This window comes from Amborella trichopoda, chromosome 3 (genome assembly GCF_054954075.1).
Source record: "Amborella trichopoda isolate Santa Cruz 75 chromosome 3, AtrichopodaSantaCruz75HAP2 v2.0, whole genome shotgun sequence".
Classification (NCBI taxonomy): domain Eukaryota; kingdom Viridiplantae; phylum Streptophyta; class Magnoliopsida; order Amborellales; family Amborellaceae; genus Amborella; species Amborella trichopoda.
Window position 1 is genome coordinate 40,736,605 of NC_142338.1, and position 23,105 is coordinate 40,759,709.

The 23,105-nt window shown below is 38.0% G+C and overlaps 1 protein-coding gene and 1 long non-coding RNA gene across 3 annotated transcripts in view; one reads left to right on the plus strand and one right to left on the minus strand.

The window, feature by feature from the left end:
- LOC110007463 (uncharacterized) overlaps positions 1–18,343 on the minus strand; it is a 45,376-nt gene extending 27,033 nt beyond the window's left edge. Inside the window, exons 1-2 of the transcript XR_016052520.1 lie at positions 18,196–18,343; positions 11,609–11,682 (exon numbers count right to left, since the gene is read on the minus strand). The gene's annotated coding sequence lies outside the window, so the exon portion shown is untranslated. The remainder of the gene's footprint in view (positions 1–11,608; positions 11,683–18,195) is intronic.
- On the plus strand, positions 16,261–17,987 carry LOC110007406 (uncharacterized). Of its 2 annotated transcripts, none has more exons than XR_016052537.1 (4): positions 16,261–16,299; positions 16,789–16,824; positions 16,927–16,995; positions 17,095–17,987. It is a non-coding gene; the product is annotated as an uncharacterized LOC110007406 (long non-coding RNA). The 2 variants fall into 2 exon arrangements; XR_016052536.1 differs by lacking the exon at positions 16,261–16,299 and adding an exon at positions 16,347–16,676.
- Positions 18,344–23,105: the final 4,762 nt, after the last annotated feature.

A 23,105-nucleotide genomic window follows, 5' to 3' on the forward strand; every position in this document is an offset into this window, starting at 1 on the left:
CATAACGAGGCAGAATATCAAGCCCTTATAATTGGGTTGGAGATAGCCTTCGATCTGGACTTGGAGCAGCTCAAGATCTAAGGCGACTCTGAGTTGGTTATTCGGCAGCTTAAAGGGATTTATGACATGGAAAAGGACACTCTCAAGCCCTATCACGATACCGCAAAGCTGTATGTGGCTCAGCTTGAGGATATCTCTCTAAGTCACATCCCCCGGAGATTAAACTTGCACGCTGATTCACTCGCAAAGCTCGATGCTACAACTCAATTGTCCTCACCAGTGCCCACGCCTATTTGAGTGGCAGAGTGGAGACTTTGAACTGAGAACCGAGGTAGACGTGGATGATGAGAGAAATCTCTTCCCCGAGTGCCCACCTTATCCATTTGGAGCACTTCTATCAGCCAAAGAAGTTATTAAGACAGAACACGGAATGGCACGGTGTTAAGGAGCTAAGGTTCAAAACCAGGAACCAGAGTTCTTTGACCCAATATCAATGGAAATCAACCAAGTAGAAGATTGGAGAGAGCCTATCACTAATTTCGTAAAACATGGTAGACTCTCTGAAGATCATGCCGAGCGCAACAGCATGTGTCGAATGTCTACCAAGTATACCTTCCTTGAAGAAGATTCTCTCTCCAGGCGGTCATTTGATGGTATTCTTCTTAGAGGTATGGACATGCAAGAAGCAAATAAGGTGATGGAAGAAGTACATTCAGGCATTTGTGGACTACACCAGTCTGGCCTTAAGCTCTATGAACAAAAATACAAATTGGGGTACTATTGGCCTTCGATAACTACCAACTCCTTAAACTACGACAAGAAGTTTCAGGTGTGCCAAATACACTCCAGCCTTGTTCATCAGCCTCTAGAGCCCTTGCACCCTACAGTGGCATCATGGCCCTTCTCACAATGGGGTATGGACATTGTAGGACCTATTGACCCTCTTTCGGCAATGGGTCATGTCTGTATTTTAACTGTAACAGATTACTTCTCCAAGTGGGCTGAAGCGGTCACCCTTAAGCAAGTTCCTAGGACCACAGTGGCTAATTTCGTCCAACATCACATCATATATCGGTTCGAAGTTCTTGACCGGATTATAACTGATAATGGCCCTCAGTTCAAAAGTCATCACATTAATCGCTTAGTTAACCAATTCGCTTTTGAGTGGAAGTACTCAACTATGTACCACCCTCGAGCCAACGGATTAGCTGAAGCATTCAATAAGACCATGTGCAACGTTTTAAGGAAATCGGTATCAAAGACGAAAAAGAACTCGCACGAGAAGCTTCTTTAAGCCTTGTGGGCCTATCGCACCACCACGCGAAATGCCACCGATTCCACTCCTTATTCCCTAGTCTATGGGGGTGAACCAGTTTTACCCCTTGAAATTCAAATCCCTTCGCTGCGTGTCGCTATCCATCAAGGACTAACCGAAGATGAGAAATTCAATCTTCGGTATCAAGAATTGGATGCACTCGATGAAAAGATGTTAGAGGCTCAGCAGAACCTCGAACTCAACTAGGGGAGAATGAAGAGGGCCTTTGACAAGTCAGTCAAGATTTGCTCATTCGCTCGTGGGGATCTAGTCCTAGCAGTCAAGAGGCCAATTGTCATATATGGGTGGCGCAAAGGGAAGTTTGAACCCAAGTGAGAAGGTCCCTTTATAATAAAAAATGTCTCGCCAAATGGAGCTTACATACTGGCACATCCTGATGGAGAGGCAATGCCCCCTATTAATGGGCGATATTTAAAGAAATACTACCCATGATGTATACTCAAAAAGACTCAATGTGTAACAGGAAGAGTTAAAAGGACAGTATAAAAAAGACAAGCAAGATAGTTCAAACAAGGTTCAACTCTTTTTATTGCATTAAAAAGAGTTACAAGCCAAAAAGCCCATTATTAAGGAGGTTACAAATCTATCATTGCTCTCAGAATGTCTCTCTCGCATCTGAGGAAAAGAAGATGGCTGACCCTGGCGTTGCTCTTACACCTGAGGAGAAGACGATTACAGGCCAAACTTACTCTTGTTATCAGAAGCATTGCTCTTGCATCTGAGGAAGAGAGGACGGTTACAGGCCAAAATTGGCCTTCACAATAGGAAAAGGTGGAAGCGTTTTGATGGGGTATACCAGACATATAAAGCAGACTTCTCTGACAAGGAACTAGCCTATGATGGAGAGCATATCCTGCTCACGATGAGGGCCCTTCCACAAAACAACATGGAGTTCACAATTGTGCTGGAGGACTTGGCTTACAACAGGCTTCATAAGCCATGCCTCGTCATTGGTTACCGGCCTTTGCCAAAGCAAGTCGTCGTCGTGCATGATCACAGCAGAACATGATTCACCATCGTTCACCAAAGGATCGAGCGAATAGCAACCGTCGCGCATGATCAACGTCGGGAGTGTCATCTTGCCCGCCACGCACAAGACCAACTCCGATTGTGTTTCTTAAAGGCTAACGCCGGCTGCATTTCCTGCAAGCTAACGCTAGCTGTGTCTTTGAGGCCCAATGCGGGCTGTGTTTCTCAATGACCCAGCACAGGCTACGCTTTCCAGAAGGTTAACGTCGGCTGTGTTTTTTAGACCCAGCGCCGGTTGCACTTCCTAAAAGGTTAACGCCAGTTGTGTCCTCAAGACCCCTCGCTACGGTGACTATTCACCTTCTGGTACCTGTTGCTACGGTGACCTCCTCATGACTATTCACCTCCCGGTGACCTTTCATTTCCCCGGTGACTGTGCACCTTGCCGAGACCCCTCGTCTTCCTGCAACGGATCGAATTCCCAGAGACCCTTTGTCTCCCTGCAACCGTTCAGTTCCCAGCGATTGTTCGTCTCCAAGTGACTGTTCGCCTCCCTTTGACCTCCCGGTTTCCCATCAAAAACTCCCCTCTCCCACTAGAAATGCACTGCGAGACCTTTTCCCTTCCTGCCACCGTCGAAAAACTACCACAAACTGACAGAAGTTCCCAGGCAGCCGCCTTCTACAACTACCATCCTTTTTCCCCTCCTTTGGAACCACCAAAACTACTGTCGAAATCCCAACGTATTCTCGATAAAACTCCTTGTTTCCCTCGACTTCGGCCACAGCGACCCTCGTGAAGGCCCTTATACTTTCTTGTCTTTGTTTTCTCTTTTCAATCAAAGTTTATCATTGCTCACCGTACTTCCTGTAAAGCTCTGTGTGCTTGTCGGATTTCTTGCCGGAAGCTCTCTCTTACTGCTAAACAAAATTCCTTAGCCGTTTTACCTTCGGTAAAACAGTAAAAATGGGGTTCACCCCCTCATATAGGTGAAGCTAAAGTGCCCCCCACAAACCAAGAATGCCAGTCAGGCCCTTGAGTGCCAAACGACTATGGGTCAGACCGGGTCGGGCTTGGACCCGAGGCCCGAACAGAGGCTTACCGCGGCTCATGAAAACTTAAGCAACAGAGACTAGGACAGGGTTGGGCTCGGGCCCAAGGCTCGAACACTAACCCTTACCCAGTGCCAGCTGTGTTATCAATGACTCAGCGCCGGCTGTGTTGTCAAAAGCCTAAGCGCAGACTGTGCTCTAAAAAACACAGCATCGACTACATCCTCATGGTACAGCACCACCTGTGTTCTCAAAACCCCAGCACTGGCTTTGTTCTCAAAATCTCAGTGCTAGCTGTGTTTTTAAGTCTACCAACACGTGCGTTGCCACTCCCCGCGCTAGTGCTGCATGTGTTACCGCCACCCATGCCAAATGTCGTACCTGTCAATGCTACTACTTCTCAAGTCCACCACCGTGTGTGTTACCTCCCCATGCTAGTGTCGTACTTGTTAGAATCTAGTCATCACCGTGTGTGTCTTACCACTATCCCCGATGGAGTTGCACCCAAGCCATGACTTGTCATCCCCCGTGGAGTTGCACCTAAGCCGTGATTCATGTTCCTCAGTAGAGTTGCATTCAGACCATGATTTGTCATCCCCAATAGAGTCAAGAGCGGGCCACTGTCTCTCAGCCCCAGTAGGAGTCACACCAATATTGCAGCTCATTATCCCCAGCGGAGTTAAGAGCATTCTTACCTCTTCAACCCCCATGGGTCTGTTTCACACCACGTCCTTATTTATTTGCTATCTTATCCCCATAGGAGTCGGATCACCTTCTATAGGCCTATTCTCCATGGAGTCTCACTTTTTACGCCCTGGGAGTCACGTTCACCCTAATCCCCAGTCAAATCCACTTCTGTTAGCCACTCCTCATAGGGCCACTATCTCCATCTAAAGCCTTTGCTTGTGTATGGCTTACACTATTTTATCCCCAGGGAGTCAGATTACCATCCACAAACTTATTTCCCATAGAGCTTCACCTACATGGCATTCCGCTACAGTCCGTGCTGCATGACCTTAAACTGCACAGCCACGGTCCATACTATATGACCTTAAACTGTAGCGGAGGTCTAGTTGCACGACCTAAAACTGCACGGTCCTAATTGCATGACTTTAAAATGCAAAGCCATGGTCCAAACTATATGACCGTAAGCTGTAGTACACATCTTGACTGCATGACATTAAAAAGGCTTAGCACCATGGTCCAAACTACATGACCTTAAACTATAGCGGAGGTCTAGTTGCACCCAAAACTGCATGGTCCTAATTGCAGGACTCTAAACTGCATAACTACGGTCCGAGCTATATGACCTTTGACCATAATACACGTCCTGATTGCATGACAGTAAACTGCTTTGCACAGGTCCATGAGGCATGACCTTAAACACGCCCCCAAACACACACGTGTGCACGACCTTTACATGCATCTTTACGCACGTCTTTCCTAACCGACCAATTCATGTGCGCGCAACATCTTCATTAATCCCCCAGAGAACCCTTCATTATCATTCATCATTCCCTAGTGAGTTTCACCCATGCTCACAAAATGGTGAGCCATCCTACCATCCATACTCGTCGTCAGCTAGTAGGTCATGACTTTTCACCGTCATCCATCTTTCATAGGTAGCCTCGTGCCATCTCTCCAAAAGTGAGTCAAACCACCACCATACTCACTTCATGGCCTCAACAGACTGCCACCCATCTCCACCTTGGTCCAGCTGTATGACCCTAAATTGTAGTGCACGTCCTGGCTGCATGACATTCGAAGGCTTCACACAGGTCTCCAAGGCATAACCTTAAATATGCCTTCACAAAACTAACGGGCATGGTGTATACTTGGACAAGGGAACACCATGAGTAAAAATAACGGACAGGCATGGTCAAGAAACCATGAGTAAAAGAGTTATGTGAATAAAAACCCAGACACGGTGGAAACCCCAAAACGGCACCGTGAGTAAAAATGGAAGAATACGGGTGGACATGGCTGGAAAGGTCATGGGTAAAAGAGCCCCAAATAAAAGAAAGTTGGTGAAAACCGTTTCTACGGCGCCGCTTCCCAAGTCCAAGTGAAAATACAAAAAGGACGCTTAGATCAATAAACAGATTGATGCAGCACTCGCCTCTATAGGCGGCTTCAGCCCATATTCAAAGCGAAAAATCTCTGGTGTCACAATACAAAAATACTAGCTTCAAGGATTCCAACAACCTGAGTCTATTAGCAAAAAGGACTCAAAAGACAGAAAACTCTCCAAAAAGGCAAGACAAGTCTTATGAAGAAAAGCATTATTCCCACGAGCTCGCTAACACACTTCAAAATGCTGAAGACGCCCCAAGAAAGCCAAGTCAGCCATGACCTTGGACCTATGATGCAGCAATTAGGATTGAATCCTCAGGGGTCACCTCGGACAAAAAAGAGAGGTATCTTGATTGTTGAAACTGCTAGCAGTGAGCAGAGGTTATACTCAAAGCCGGTCACCTCGATAAACTGAGGTACCCTGCCAGCCAAGGAATATCTGGTGCACAACGCAGATGAACGCCAACCAAAGGCTTTCCAGAACCAAACAACAAAACAAAATCCTCGAAATGTGGATCAACACCAGAGGATACAAAAACCCAGACCAAAATGGGAAAAAATTCCCTTCAACATGGCACTTCACCGCCAGATGGGCCTGATTCTGACCAACGAGGTCCATACAAAATCCTCAGTTGTCAAAATCACAAACAGGCCATGCGAGGGTAAGGACTTTGATAGGATCCCTCAAAAATGTATTTTCTCCCCCTAAAGTCTCTACGGATGGACCTGTACATTGCATCCAAAAGTCTGAGCATTCTAGTTACAACATTGCGTGGATCTCCTCGGCGTTCACGTGGTCTCGTGGCTAGGAGGAAAAAGTAATAAAGCTGAAAGAAATTTTCTGAATGTTGTCCTTCTCGCTTCTCTTGAAGCACAACATTCGACGGGGTAAGCTGTTTGAAGAAATTTTTTAGCACCTTGGGTCCCTGATGCGGAATAAAAAGCAAAGCCGATCAATAAAGCTTTGACATACAGTGGAATTCCCTATAGTCTCATAATTGCCCCAGAAACGGTCAGAATCTTCCTAAGCACTCCAAAATGCCATCTGCCAAGTTTCGTCATAATTAGACATGTCTAAGGCAACACAGACAAAGGAACAATTTCAGAAAATCAACCTCTAGTACCCTGAAACGGACCTCGTGACTGGAACTCTATTTTCGATATGTCAAACATCTGTGGGATGTGTCAATAGATCCAGCATGGTCGAAAACCCCTAAGGGTCAAGTTTCGACTTAAACAGATGCTCAAGGACAAAGTTATGGGTGAAACATTAAAAAGGGGAGGGTCGCACGCTATTCCCATGCGGCCTCCCTACACCAATCTCCATTAAAGGAGACTGTTGTGCACAGTTCTGAGCACCAAGTTTGAAGATCCGTATTTAACTCGTTTCGAATTGGATCGCTCTCAAATTTTGTGAGCGTGTTTGTCTCATCAAGACAAGCGTTTTGATATATGGCACGACCCGTAACGATACCCGAGCATGGACAAAAACTAGAGAGAAGTTGGAGATTTGTAAAGATAGTTGCAGAAAATTCAGCAGCAGTACACCTCACTCGAGCGACCATATCACGGTGCTCACATACCTGATCGACGCGAAACCAAGTGCATTATGTGCATAAGGTCCGAGGCTATGCCTGGTCCAAACCTCATGTATGATGAACAGTTGGATTCGGCACATGAAGGCATCAAATGTTCTACAAATTTCGATCACAGGATTTCAAGAATCCAACCAAAACGCAAAAGTCATGATATCTTCGTTCGGGTACGAAATCTAGATGTGTTTGTTGCAACACGATTGTGACAGCATCCTCAGTGCAATTCAGCAAAGAAACCAATGAAAAAAATTAAGAAGCAAGCACACTATCGATTGAAAGTTTTCAAGATCTATGTAAATTTCGAGTCACATGATCGTGGTCCAAAAACACAATCCATGGCTCGAAGTTGGTATCAAATCAATCGTCATGTCAAGCCCGATAAGAAAGCAATCATTTTTGGCCAAACAAACGCCGGAGCAATCTCGAATCATCCATAGAAGATCACGCAAGTTATAGGGCAACAATAGGGATAGTTTTAGAATTTGATACATTGTTGGGCAGGGGCAAAACAGCATTTTTGCACCCACTTTAAGAATTCCTTTTAATTCAATTAAATTGTAATTATCATCAATTAGGATATTTTTTGGAGTACACCCATGTTTGGGCCCAATTCTATAAGTACATATTAAACACAATTGTCAAAGGACCCTTAATTTTTCAATCTCATCAATAAAATTCGAGAGTTTTTCATGTTGAAACTATGGGTGCGTCTTAGAGAGAGAGAGAGAGAGAGAGAGAAGAGAGAAAAAAAGGTTCAGTACTCTTTGGTGAAGGTAATTTTATCTATCCTCCGCTCATCTCTCTTTCTCTCTCCTCTCATCTATCTCTTTCTCTCTCCTCTCATTTATCTCTTTCTCTCTCCTCTTTCTTCCCTAATCTCTTTATTCACTTTCCTTCTCTCTCTTCTATCTTTCCTTTCTTGTTCCTCTCTTTCCTTCTCTTTCTCTGTTCTCTCTCTTTCTTCTTTGTTCATGCATGGTGAAGCCTATCGTTGGGTGTGATGTCTTCCTACTTTTGGGACATAAACAATGAGCTAGACCTTAACTCGAGTGGCAAACCGGGCCTCTGTCAAAGTTCCCATGTCTCATCCACTGTCATGGACAGCGAAAGATCATCGTCGTCCATGTTTTCTCTCTCTTCTTATTCCTCTGTCATGGACGGTGGAAGCTCATTGTCATCCATATTTTTCTCTCTTCTGATTCCTCTATCATGGACGGTGGAAGCTCATCGTCGTCCATATTTTCTCTTTCTTCTAATTTCTCTATCATGGATGGCGAAAGCTCGTCTCCATCCACATTTCCTCTCTCTTCTGATTCCTCTATCATGTATGGTGGAAGCTCATCGTCATTCATATTTTCTCTCTCATCTGCTTCCTTTATCATGGACAGTGGAAGCTCATCACCATCCATGTTTTATCTCTCTTCTGATTCCTCTATCATGGACGGTGGAAGCTCATCACCATCCACATTTTCTCTCTCTTTTGATTCCACTATCATGGACAGCAAAAGCTCATCGTCGTCCACGTTTTCTCTCTTGTCAGATTCCTCCATCATGGATGGTGGAAGCTCATTGCTATCCATATTTTCTCTCTCTTCTGACTCTTGTGTCATGGACGGCAAAAGCTCATCATCGTCCATGTTCTCTCTCTCCTCTTAATCCTTTGTCATGGATGGTGGAAGCTCATTGATGTCCATGTTTTCTCTCCTCTGTCATGGCCGAAGCTCAATGCCGTCCATGTTCCCCTTCTTTCGTCTCTCTCTCCTTTTCTTCCTCTTCCTTCTCTCCCTTCTTCTTTTTTCCCCCCTTTTTTCTTCTTTCTCATTGCTCCTCTCTTCTCCTTTTCCTCTCTCTCTCTCTCCTTCCTCTCTTCTTCTCACATGCACGACATCGCTAGTACTGTGCATGTCTCCCTTTCTCTTTCTTCTCTCTCTTCTTCTTCTTTCCTTCTCATTTGACCAAGGGAGGCTAAGTCAAACACTGCCATGATAGTCTCGTCGTCTAGCAGTATTGCCGCTGAGCCAGTCGTAATTACCATGCCTACCCTACTGCCACGATAGGCTTGCCATCGTGCTAGGCTGGCTGGTGATCGTTCTGTCATCTAGTAGCAATGTCGTTGTGCCGGTCTAGTCACTGTGCCCATCTTGCTACTACGCTGGGTCAATCACGTGCTGATCTAGCTACTGTGTTAGTCTAGCCACCTAGTCAAATTCCCATCTTCCTCTTTCCTCTGTTCTATCTCTTTCTTCTTCTTTCATCTATCCTTTTGCCCTTTCTTCTTTTGGATGTGCACTCCCTTGTACATTCACTCAAAGGCAAGGTGGGGTCCCTTTGGCCCACTTGTCTTGTAAAATTAACCATATGTGTGTGATTGTAGAAACAGGAGAATACAAGTCAAGAGAGGTGATTATGAACCAGTTGTAGGATTGGGGGGCTTTCTTCATGATCTAAGAGGGCGCCCATGTGAGCCAGCTCGAGTAAGTCCCTAACCTACCTCAAGTTCCTCTCTCATCGGTTGGTATACCTGCCCTTACTCGTTAACAAGGTACCCGAGAGAGCGATCTCAAGTCCCGGGTTCTTCTGAACCCGAGATACATGCTACCAAGTCATCCCGACCATGAGGACGAGATCGAGGCACCTAACCAAATGTATTATGATCAATTCCATATTTTTCAATGAAGATCTCATTCCAAAGCATTCCCTCATTGCTTAAAGCCCTTCACCACTATTTAGCTAAAAGTGCTTGATTTTCCCAAACCCCCTCCGTTTTAGGTGTACATAGTCTTTCCCAACTTACCAAATGATATTTATTCCCAAAATCTCCAAATCCCCACAAAAAATTTCGGATTAGTTGCTCAATTGTTTTGGATATAGAACTAAGCATAATCAACAGAGACATCTGATAAATAGGTAAATTTGAAAGAGAAGCTTTTGTAAGTGTGGTCCTACCCCCCAAAGAAAGATACTTAGACTTCCAAAGATCCAACTTTGTCTTAACCCTCTTAACCACTGGGTCCCAAACCGACTTAGGCATCCTACCATCAGAAATTGGCAATCCAAGATAGATAAGTAGAAAATTTTCAATTTTACACCCCAAATGAAATGCCAACAAATTTAAAAGACCTTCATCACAACCCACACCCACTATCACTATTTACCTTTAACCCTAATGCCACTTCACATAACAGAAGCAGTCTCCTTATATTGACAATTTGCTCTATCTCCGCATCACAAAACAATAACGTGTCATCTGCATATTGCAAGTGCAAGACACAAAGAGTAGAGGAAGGAGAAACCTTGAAACTTTGAAATCTACCTCCTACTTCAACATTTCGAATCATCATACTCAAAGTTTCTGCCACAATTGTGAACAAAATCAAAGACAAAGGATCTGCTTTCCTCAATCCCCTGGTTGCCTTAAAAAATCATTTTGGGCTGCCATTAACAATAACAGAAAAATGAGCAGAAGATGAACATCCTTTAATCTGCATTCTGCACTTCTCCCCAAACCCCATACATCTAAGAATATTGAATAATACATCTCAATCCACCAGATCATACTTTCTCCATGTCCAGCTTTAAAAGAATTCTATGCATACCCTCTAATTTCCTTGAATGCACACACTTCTGAGCAACCAACACTCCATCTATAATAATTCTACCCCTTATAAAAGCTGATAGAATTCCTGAGATCACCAAATTTAGCACACTCTTCAACCTTTCTACTAAAAGTTTTGCAATTATTTTATACAAACTTGTAAGAAGGCTAATTGTTCTAATATCAGACATCCCCGAAATTGATTGTTTCTTTGGAATTAAAGCAATATAAGTTGAGTTAATTGTGCTGCCACGTACATAGCAAGTCCGTGGCGGTGGCAAAACACCATAGCATTCACCTATAACTATATATATATATATATATATATATATATATATATATATATATATATATATATATATATATATATATATATATATATATATATATATATATATATATATATATCCATCCCATGTTTTCCTTACCTCTTTTCTCATATAAATACTCTTATTCTCCCAAAAAAAAATTGTAACAGATCAACTGTTAATTTTTGGAAATGTATGTGATAATTGTATGCTGGATTTTTTTTGGAGTGGCCATATCACGATCAGAGGAAAAAGAATTAGCAAGGAGTTATTGTGTTTATTTTATTTTTTATTTCTAGTTGAAGCCAAGTCTTTTTTTTTTTTTTTAATGGGCTGTTTTTTTTAAAAAAAAAAAAAATTCTTTAGAGTCCGTATTTTTTTGCAAGAGTCTGTATTGGGGGAGTCAAATAAATGAAAGAAAGACTTATATGATCTAGCCCGGATTATGTATTCTTTTTCTTCTCCTTTTCTATTCTTTTTTTTGCTAGACTACTTACAAGTAGTCATTTACAATAAATTGATTTGGAAAGATAAAGAAAATAAATCTAGGATCTAAAACTTGATGTCATTAAAACCACTCTTTCATAAATCAATCAAAACCACATTACTAAGCTTGGAACTAATATAAGATGAAAGCAATAAGTATGACAAGAAATAAGAAATAGGATACCGGAGATTACCTCAACAGGGCTTATTCCACCTTACTCCGAGTCACCACCTCAAATGGCGCAGGATCAATGGTCAACCTCAATCTCTAAGATAGGAAAACATATGGGCTAAACCTCCAATAGAACAAAAACTCTTTATAAAGCTTTAGATCTCAAACTAAGGCTTACCCATTCATAACATAGATGAGAAAGATAGCTTCTCAGTATTAAACCCTTACCTGATACGCCATAAGAGATAGAAGATGGAAGAGAGAGAGAACATCTACTATGTGGAGCATGCCCCCTTCTTATGATATGAGAGAGAGAGAGAGAGCTTGACTATGTGGGGCGCGCCCTCTTATGAGATGAGAGAGAGAGAGACTTACTAGGTGTGGCGTGCCCCTCTAAAAGATGTGGCAGAGAGAAGAGAGAGATGTGTGAGAGAATTAGTATAAGGCACCCTTTTTTATAGTATTTCAATGAGAATTACGTTTTCTTATGGTTTCCATATGGTTAGCCACTTTAGTGAGATTGAATTTGCAATATTGATCTTGAGTGACTTGTCGGGTGAGGGATGTGCGCCCTTCATTCCATAGATTAGCTATCAAGATAACAATGAACGTTAGAACATTTATCCTATATTTCTTAAACCAATTTTCTGTCAATTAAATTAAATATGAAAATATCAATGATAATATTGTGCTTTCTATACTCATGCACAAGCTTCTTCATACTTTACTTGTTTGATTTAAAAACCTCTATAAAATCAAATTATTTTCAAAACACAATTCCTTAAGCTGCAAGCCATCTTGGCTTGAGCACAAAATTTAGAAAGTAGGAAGGGGTGGGGCGTGCCACCCAAGGTGGACTCCCTTATGCCCCACCAACTTGCTATGGCGGGCTACCTATCACACACAAGAGCCACCCATCACACACAAGGGCCACACAGACCCTCGGCTCACTCATCCGAGTGTATTCCGACCTCATCAAAGGATGACCTATTATAACTCTTACTGGTTTAATCTCTATGCACAGGTAACATAGATTTTTCTCACTGACTAAACAATATTTCTTATTTTCAACAGATCGACTCTATAGGAATTGACTCATGAGAACCTCAGTAAAGTGAGAGATAATAGATTGGGATGTTAGCCATAGTGGAATTGATCAAGGTATTCCTTACTCTAAAGGATAGATATCTACTCTTCCTTTCATCTAATTTGTATTCGAATCTTTCCACTATATGATCCTAAGTAGATTTCGGCAATCGACCATATGCCAGGAGAGCCCCTAAGTATTTTGATGACAAGCTATCAACACCACAACCCATCCAATTAGCCCAATTTAACAACTCACTCTCAAAATAGTTGATTCTAATAATTTGGTTTTAGGCAGATTAATTTGAGCCCCAGAGGATGAGTTCATAGCCTTCAAATAGTATGTACATGTGCCAATGATTGTGAGGTAAGGAGCAGGATATCATCTGCATACTATAAATGAGAGATAGGGACTTTATGTTCCTATAGTTTGAGCCCTTCTATCTGATTTGATCTCAGAGTGCTCCTCATCATTTCATTGAAGGAATCCCGTACAAGTATAAAGAGAAATGGTGAAATCACCTTGTCATAGACCTCTCTGGCTCTAAAATAACCATAGGCTTTACCATTTACCAAAACAGAAAAGTGAGCTAAAGTAAGATAACCCCTAATCCATTTCCTCCATGAAGTGACAAATCGCATCAGTCTTACAATGTTATCAAGATAATCACATTTTCCCCTGTCATAAGCCTTTTCAAAGTCCAATTTATATAGAACCCCTTTATTTCACATTCGTCTTATTGGTCACTTCTTGTTCTACGAATATGCCATTTGTTATCTGTCTTCCATTTATAAATGCAAATTGGGGCCCCTCAACTACAAAAGAGTTGACCTTCTTTAATCTATTGGCCAATACTTTTGCTAAGATTTTATAAGTTGTGGTTAGCAAACTAATAGACCGAAGATTTTAAAGGGATTCCAATTACTTCTTCTTGGGAATCAAAGCACTGAACGTTGAATTCAGAGCTTTATTAATTGTAGCATCAAAATGAAATCGTTGAAAGAAAGCAAATAAATCATATTTTATAATGTCCCAAAATTCCTAAAACAAAGCAACCTAAAATCCATCTGGCCCTGGGCCTTGTCCCTTGGTGGAAAAAAAACAACCTCTCTAATCGCATCCAAGGTAAATTTGGTTTCAAGGTCATTAGCTCTTGTAGTATCAAGTCTTTTAAAAAGAATATTATCCAAAAAAAATATGGCGATATAGGGTCTGAGGTGAATACTCTTTCAAAAAATGCCACAATGGCCTCCACCCTTCTGTTCTTATCATCATGTTGCACTCTAGGTAATTGAATGCCATTGACATTATTGGTCTTTCTCCATGAATTAGCAATGGCAAGAAAATATTTTATGTTGTTGTCTCCTTCCTTAATCGATTTGGACCTAGACCTCTAGCACTGAAAAGTTTCTTCCAATTTGGGAAGGTCCTCCATTTCTTTTTTTAAGCCGTCTCTGCAAAGTTTTTGTGCCTTAAATAAGGCTCTATTGAGCTGTTCAATTTGATTAAGATTACTTATTTGAGCTTTTGTTTGTGCGACTTTAGCACTGATGTAAACAAACCTTCTCTACCCCCACTCAATCTATATTTTAGAATTTGAAGTTTGCTGGCTATGACATGTCCTCCCCATCCTTGTACTATCAAGTTCTGCCAAACAGACAGGACCTCCCCTCTCAAAGATCGGTCACCCATCCACATCAAGTCAAAGCAAAAAGGGGTAGGGCCATAAGCGCCTCCTTCAGTGTCCAGAAGCATGGAACATGATCTAAAGTTGTGTGTGGTAGGGCTTTTGGAAAGATAGAATCCCATTGGTTGTGAATTAGAACTTTGTCGATTCTAGACATTTGAGGGTGCAATGCTGAATTATTCGACCAAGCAAATGTGGTTCTCACAATATTGAGATCAAGGAGGCCATTTGAGATGATAAAATTATTAAAATTGGTCATAACTGACATAAGTTGGTTTCCACTGTTATTTCATCTGCATTTCGATTCTAATTGTAATCGTCAACCCTACACCAAGGCATCTGAGACTGTAAGATAATATTAGATATTAGAATATCTAATATTATCTTGCATTCTTTTCATTGAAGCTATTTGGCCCAGATATATTTGATAGACACCAACGATCTGCATGTACTGCAAAACAAAAGAAGCAAAGACAAGCATCTAAAAGAAACAGATCTGCTTAACTCCCGAGGGATCCCATACTACAAGCAAACCCCCAGAGCGTCCAGGCAAGCCGAAAAAGCAAAATCCACCAAGCCTTGGACCCAATAAGAACTCATTACAGTAACGTCATGAGAGTTATTAGAGAAGCAAAATGTGCGGCTTAATAGAACGAACTAGCCACCTCAATGATCTCTTTTTCATTTGGACCCCAATCCCCCTATTATGTAATAATTATTTTTTACTATTAGATGTAAAATGGGTTGTTTTGGATTTATAAAATTTTTCAAATGTTGCGATATCTTTTTACATTAAATTTTGCTTATATAGACGAGTAATTATGATCTTTTGTGCCAAAAATAAGTAATTTTATGGTATACATTCCCTTGAATGTTTAAGACTTCTTTACACGCACATCGATGCCCTTTGCCCTTTGCCCTTTTGACTAGATTTTGGGTTCACTAAATTACAAATCCTTAGGCTTTACTCCCACACGGACCCTAAACCTTTGAGTTAATGCAATCCAGGTAGGGCTGCCAATTGGAGAGAGCCTGCCCGCGGGCTTCCCAGAGCAGGGCCAGCCAATGGGCCAGTTACCAGGTCGTTAGAGCGCTCTGAGTCGGGCCGTACTTGGTAAGCCCAGAATTTGTCAATTGGGCCAGGTTGTCCCTTACTAGCCATGAATGTCTCATCTTGGCCCAAATAAGGTCCAGCCCGACCCATTTAGCATAGTTTTTTTTTAAGAAAAATAAAAATAAAAGCTTCACTCTTCAAAAAAAAAAAAAAAAAAATTTAAATAAAAGCTTCACTCTTTAAAATTTTAATATATAGAATAAAGCAATTAAAAATTTAAAATATTTTTTAAAAAAATTAAACCACTTTCTTTCTAGAAATTCAATCTCTTTTCTCTATTTAAAAACTATTCTCTCTCGCTATAAAAATCCAATCTTTCTCTCTCTAAAAACTCTTTATCTAAAAACTCACTCTCTCTCTCTAAAAACCCAATTTTTCTCTAAAACCCATTCCTTCTCTCTCTAAAAACCAAACATCTCCTTCTACGAACCCAATATCTCTTTCTCTATATAAAACCAATTTCTTTTGGGTACAGTTTGCATACGAATGCATCTCTAGGTGTAGAGGTAAAGTGCACTTTCAAATTTTATTATGGTATATAATTTTGATGTAAAATATTATTAGGATTATCTCAAAATCTATTTTTATATCTATTATAAAATTTTAAATTTCAAAAATAGTTAAAATCGAGTAGATCTATAAACAAATGAAAATCTTGAAAAATGAACGATATAGATAATATGTTGTAAATTGCACTATTTTTTAAACTTAAAATCTTTTTATTTTCATAGTTATACATCTCGATCAATCAATGGGTTTTTCAACCTTAAAAACTACCTTTTTCGGATAGATTTTTGAGGGACATCCGTAGTTCTACGTGATAAGGTATCATCCTTATATATATAAACTTTTTCCATTTCTCTTTAGATCTCCAAAAAGCTCTTTCTTAAAACTCAATATCGCATTCACTCTCAAAAAAATTCAATCAGCCTCTCTAAAAATCCAATAAAAAGCGTTGTCTCTCTCTCTCTTTCTCTCTCTCATTTTACCCTCGCCCATTCTCCCTGAACCCAATCGTTCAAAGTATCCCACCAAGAACACTCTAACCCTAAAATCCATGGCCACCTGGGTAGAAAACTCAAGAACAGAGACCCCAAAAGAACCCAATTCTTCATTTGAAGCAGACCAACAAGCTGACTCTCCCTCTCAATTCGTCAAATTCTCGAGACCCAGGTTCTCAGATCTCCTCTCTTGCACCCCAAGCAAGCCCCAAACCCTAATTTCCTTCATTTTCTTAATTATTTATTTTCACTTTTGGGTGATGGTTTTTCCTTCATTTTTTGATTTTTATCCTTCTGTAATTGCACACAATAGAAGCATGGCATTCTTGGGGAGATGAGAACAACCATGGTAAGTAATATGACTTCTGATGTTTTTTCAAATTCACCAAACAAATCTCAAACTCTGATCTAATTTGTATAGAAATGAGATTTTTTTTATTTGATTTTACAGGTTCTCAGCTAATGGGCATCGATCAGATTAATCATCGATGTCAATGGAGCCATCTTTCATCTTCACAGGGTCTCTCTCTCTTGAAATCTTATAACAAAATTGATTACTTAAGCAAGTTGATCTGAAACCCAATTGATCTCTTCACCCATTTTAACTTTGATTTTGCAGGGCCCTCTGGTATCCATGTCTGCTAAACTAGCAAACATGCTCATGAACAAAAATCCTAGAATCCCCACCTGCATTACTTTCTCCGAGTGCCCGGGCGGCGCTGAACTCTTCGAGCTAGCCATGAAATTATGTTATTCCCAAAAATCCAATGTAACTCCCAATACATACACCCCACATAAATCACCTGTAATAATCATGTTTCTTCCACTCCATTTTGTACATTAAAGTACAAAACTTTCAAAAAGTTAAGCTTATTTCTTTCTCTTCACCTTTCTTGATTCCAAACTTATAGTCATGGCAATTGGTAATCAATGGTTTAATCTTGTCTTTTCTTCTCCTTTTTGCACTCATTTACCTCTCTTTGCCAATTCCTAGTTAGTTTTCGCCAAGAAAAAGTTTAAGATCTAATTTCTTGAACTGGTTTTTTCTCTCTTTCATGTCTAACGGGCCAGACTGGACTTTTGTGCACTGTTCCGGGCCTACAGGTCCGGGCCCGTCTTGGAAATATTCTCGGGCAAGCCCTTGCCGGGCTAGTCTGGAACAGTTCCGGGGCGTCGGGATGGGCCGGCTCTGCCCTTTGGCAGCCCTAAATCCAGGGCTCTTGACTTCCATCACACTTTGAGAGGGACCGTTAGATTCAATTACTAAGATTATATACGACCAAGAAATTTGGAATATTGACCTCTACAACATTAGATTGTGAGGGTGTATGACATTATACAGAGAGGGAGTGTTTCATGTGTAAATCCTTGAGAAAAGAAAGAGGTACTGACTCTACAATAAGACAGTGGGAATATCAAGACCTACAATAGTTAGATGGGGCATCTTTCATAGCAATGTCCATCAATGTAATGAGACAGATTAATTGGATTTTGACCGAGGATCTTTCATAGCAATGTCCATCAATGTAAGGAGACAGATTAATTGGATTTTGACTGAGGATTTTTTAGTATTGCAAGCAAGAAACTCAAATAGAGGCAACCGAAACATTATAGAGTGAGATACCAAATATGCGCCAAGAAGTTTAGTGATTCATTTAAAGATAAATTGCAGAAGAGAGTTTAGTGATTCATAATAAAGATAAATTGCAGAAGAGCTTACCTTAATGATAGAGAGTTGTCTAGTTCGAGAGAGAGAGATTCTCTGGTGCCTCGTTGGACTCGTCGCTGGTTTTCATCTGTTTTATAAGTGTCTTGTAATTCTTTTTTGGTGAATAAAAAGTAAATACTATTGTCAAAATAAATAAATAATAAATAGTTTTTCTAGTTTTCTGGATCGCAAAGAGAGAGCTTAAACCGGTCCTTTGTTCTTTTAGGGCTCGATTCGATTCCTAGATTTTTGGATCTTGGAAAATGTCAATATTGAGAATTACTGAAATTAACATTTTTTGGAATAGTCTTTGGATCGTATCCCGAAGAAATCAAAAAAATGCAAATTTATTGGAATATCTTTTTTTTGAAAATTTAAATTCTTATTCTCTCTCTCTCTAAAAAATTTGAGATAGTTTCTCTCTCTAAAATTTTAATACAATCTCTTTCAAAAACTTAAAATTTGAAATTGTCTTTCTCTAATAATTTTGAGATAATTTATCTCTAAAAATTTTATATACTTTCTCCCTAAAATTTGATATAGTTTCTCTCTCTAAAGTTTTGACATACTTTCTCTCTTTAAAACTTAAAATTTGACAGAGTTTTTCCTTAAAAAACTTTTGAGATAGTTTCTCTCTCTAAACAATTTCAGTAATCTCTCTCTCTAAAATATAAAATTATTTCTCTTTCTAAAATTTTAAAGTACTTTCTCAATGTAAAACTTAAATTTTGAGATAATTTCTTTCTAAAAATTTTAAAGATAGTTTCTCTCTTTAAGAATTTTAGGTATTTTCTCACTCTAAAATTTGATATAGTTATTGTCTCTAACATTTTAAGATGCTTTCTCTCTCTAAAACTTAAATTTTGAAATAGTTTTTCTCTCTAAAAGTCTTATGTAATTTTTCTCTCTAAAATTTTAATATGCTTTCTCTATCTAAAACTTAAAATTTGAGATAGTTTCTCTATCTAAAATTGTTTAAGTGGCTTTTCTCTCTAAAAAATTTAGGTACTTTATCTATTTAAAATTTGGTGTAGTTTCTCTATCTAAAGTTTTAAGATGTTTTCTCTCTAAAACTTAAAATTTGAGATAGTTTCTCTCTCTAAAATTTTCAAGTAGTTTCTCTCTCTAGAATTTTAATATACTTTCTCACTCTAAAACTTAACCTTTGAGATAGTTTCTCTATCTAAAAATTTTCAAATAGTTTCTCTCTAAATATTTCAAGTACTTTCTCTATTTAAAATTTGATATAGTTTCTCTCTCTAAAGTTTTAAGATATTTTCTCTCTCTAACACTTAAAATTTAATACTGTTTCTCTCTCTAAAAAATTTTAGGTAGTTTCTCTATCTAAAATTTAATATAGTTTTAATATATAAAATGTTAATATGTTCTTTCTCAAAAACTTAAAATTTGAGATAATTACTCTCTCTAAATGTTTTGAGAAATTTCTCTCTAAAAATTTTTAAGTAGTTCCTCTCTCTAAAATTTAATGAGATTCTCTCTCTAACTAGTAAGATACTTTTCTCTCTCTAAAATTTAATGAGATTCTCTCTCTAACTAGTAAGATACTTTCTCTCTCTAAAACTTAAGATTTGACATAGTTTCTCTCTCTAAAATTTTAATATAATCCCTCTAAAACTTTAAATTTGAGGTATTTTCTTTCTCCAAAAATTTGAGATCGCTAAAAAGATTCATATATTTTTTCTCTAAAAAATTTTATATATTTTCTCTTTCTAAAATTTAATATAGTTTCTCTCTCTAAAAATTTAATATGTTTTCACTCTCTAAAATTTGATATAGTTTCTCTCTTTAAAATTTTGATATTTTTATAGTTTTCAACAGCAAAATGGTCCTTTATATGAAACGTCAATTCTACATATTTTGGTGGAATTGGAATTTATCAAATGGAAAAAGTTTATATAAAGATGCTACCTTATAATGTAGAATTACGGATATCCCTCAAAAATCCATCGGAAAAGGTAATTTTAATGTTGAAAAACCCTTTGATTGATCATTTCGACTTCAAGATATATGACTATGAAAAATAAAAAGATTTTAAGTCTCAGAAACAACACATTTTACAACATATTATCTACACTTTCCATTTTCAAGATTTTCATATGTTTATAGATTTACTTGATTTTAACCATTTTTTAAATTTAAAATTTTATAATTAAATATAAAAATAGATTTTGAAGTAATCCTAAGAACATTTTACATCAAAATTACATACCATGATAAAATTTGAAGGTGGACCTTACCTCTACACCTGCGGATGTATCCATATGCAAGCTGCACCCTTTCTAAATTTAGGCTTAAAATGAGTATTCAGGAATTCTACGGAAATCTCAATTCCAATATAAATGTCATTTTAAACGAACCATACATCATTGATATGGCTTTCTTAGTAAAACTGACTCCTAAAAATTTGTTCCAAGAAACCAAACGGGCCTTAGAGAGAGAAGGAGAAGAAATGTATCTTTTTTACTAGAGTTTTGCATATATTCCAAATAAAAAAGACAGAGAGGCTAAGCATATCTCTCATCCTAAAAAAATCGAATAGATGTGAATATCCCAAACGATGCTCAAATGAGATCCAATTCTCTCTATCCATCTCCTAAAATGATGAGAAGAAATCCTATAGAAATAAGAATATTCATAACTAAATTTCGAAGCATCTCTTTTCCTAACGATTTGAAGATATACCAATTTTAGAAGAGAGAGGCTAAGTATACCTCTCTTCTTACAAAATCAATGAGATGAGAATACCCCCAAAAGAAGCTCACATGAGTTCCACTTCTCTCTAACTTTCATCTCCCAAAATCACTAGAAGAATAAATCGCATAGTAATAGGAATATTGATAGATAAATATTAAAGGTAAACAAAAAATAAATAGAGAGCCAAAAAGGCAAAATTAAAGGGAGATAAAGGCAAGGATAAGGATAAAATGCAAATAATTAAAAAATTAAAAAGGTAAATAAGGAACAGAAAAAGGGACGTCAAAATAATAACGAGGGAGATATATAATATAGGGAAAATAACATCAGGCATTAACCGATGGAATAGTATAAATCCAATAATGCAGTTTAAATCTGGGCCGATATAATAGACATGATTGTATTTTGTATTTTAATTTTAATTTTTGTTTTACAAATTTAAAGTATTTGAAATTTGGAGCTTCTAATCTTCTCATCAAGACGCACCTAATAAACAAAAGATTGTAACTCGGTGTTGGTCCCGCCTAAACAGGTTATCAGGAGGGGTGGATTGGAAACAGTCCTAACCTTTGGCTTATACACAAAGCGGCCACACTCAGGAGCATCTAACATAATTATTAAAAATATTATTTAAAAAAAATAAATTGACTAAATACCCCAATAATTTTTAAGGGTATTTTGGTCAACTTATTTTTAAAAATTATTATTTTAAATATTTTTACTAGGTTTACCTATTTTTCAAGAGTAGACTCTGCAAATTAGTAAATCGGATTTTATTAAAAAAAAAAATTCAAATACGAAATATAATCGTAATTATTAGATTGAACCAGATTGTTGAGAGTTTATTGTAGTTGTCAACTAGCAGGCTAAACCTATAGGGAGAGTCTAGCTGACAACTACAGTAAACACCGAATAGCTCAAATTGAATATGGGTTGATCTAATGGTCACGATGGCATTTCGTATTGAAATTTAATATTTTTATTTTTAATTATAAAATTTAAAGCTTCAAAAATAGTATAGATTGAACAGATTTATGAAAACTTGAAAATCTAAAAAATTGACCGTCCAAAAATGTGTTACAAAATGCACTATTTCTAAAACTTGAAATCCATTTTTTTTAATGCATCTTGATGTTGAGATGATCAATTTGAGGATATTTGGGAATCAAAACAACCTCTTCTAGTGAAATTTTTGAGGTGGACTCTAATTTGATTGTTTATAGCCTCGGATCTATATAAATATATATACATAGGGAAAACTTTTCCATATATATATATATATATATATATATAGGAAAATGTTTATATAGAACCAAAACTCTAAACAATCAAATTAGAGCCTACCCCAAAACTTTTACTAGAAGAGGTTGTTTTGATGCCCAAATATCCTCAAATTGATCATCTCGACATCGAAATGCATGGACATGAAAAAAAAAATGAATTTCAAGTTTTGGAAATCGTGTATTTTGTAACACATTTTTGGACCGTCAATTTTCAAGTTTTCATAGATATGTCAATCTAAACTATTTTTGAAGCTTTAAATTTTATAAATAAAGATGAAAATATACTTTAAGGCTATCACAAATATTTTCAGTATTGAAACCACATTTCTCGACACTATTTGAAAGTAGGCTCTAAATGGAACGGAACAAATGCTTTTTAAACTTAAGTAATAGATGAGTAGATAAAAATATTAGTCGTGATCAGTGTTCATAAAACCCGGTGATCTAACCGCTGACCGCTGGGTTAGATCAGAACTGGCCGGTTCTAATTTTGGGTGGTTTTGGTGATCAACCGGTATTTTAAAAAAAAATCAAAACAAATGTATATAAATCCCTAAAAATAAGGAATTTGATTTGTAATGTATTTTTTAATATTCTTTATATTATGATAAGGATTAAAAATTATTTTGGTCATTAATACTCACTTTCATATTTTCCCATCTTTTTCAAAAAAATTTAGAAATACCCCTAAGTACAAATCAATTCGTTAAAATTCATTTTTTTCTATTAATTTTCTACTTTATTTGAATGTGTTTTGTTTTAATTATTCTTTATATGTTTTTTATATTTTAGTAAATTATTTTTGTATATTTTTACTTTTTTCAATACTTTTTTGACAGCCCGGGACTTTGCCCAGTTAGAAACAATCGGTTTACCGATTAGGCCAGTTAAACTGCTTTTTGGGCATGTCTGATTAACAATTTC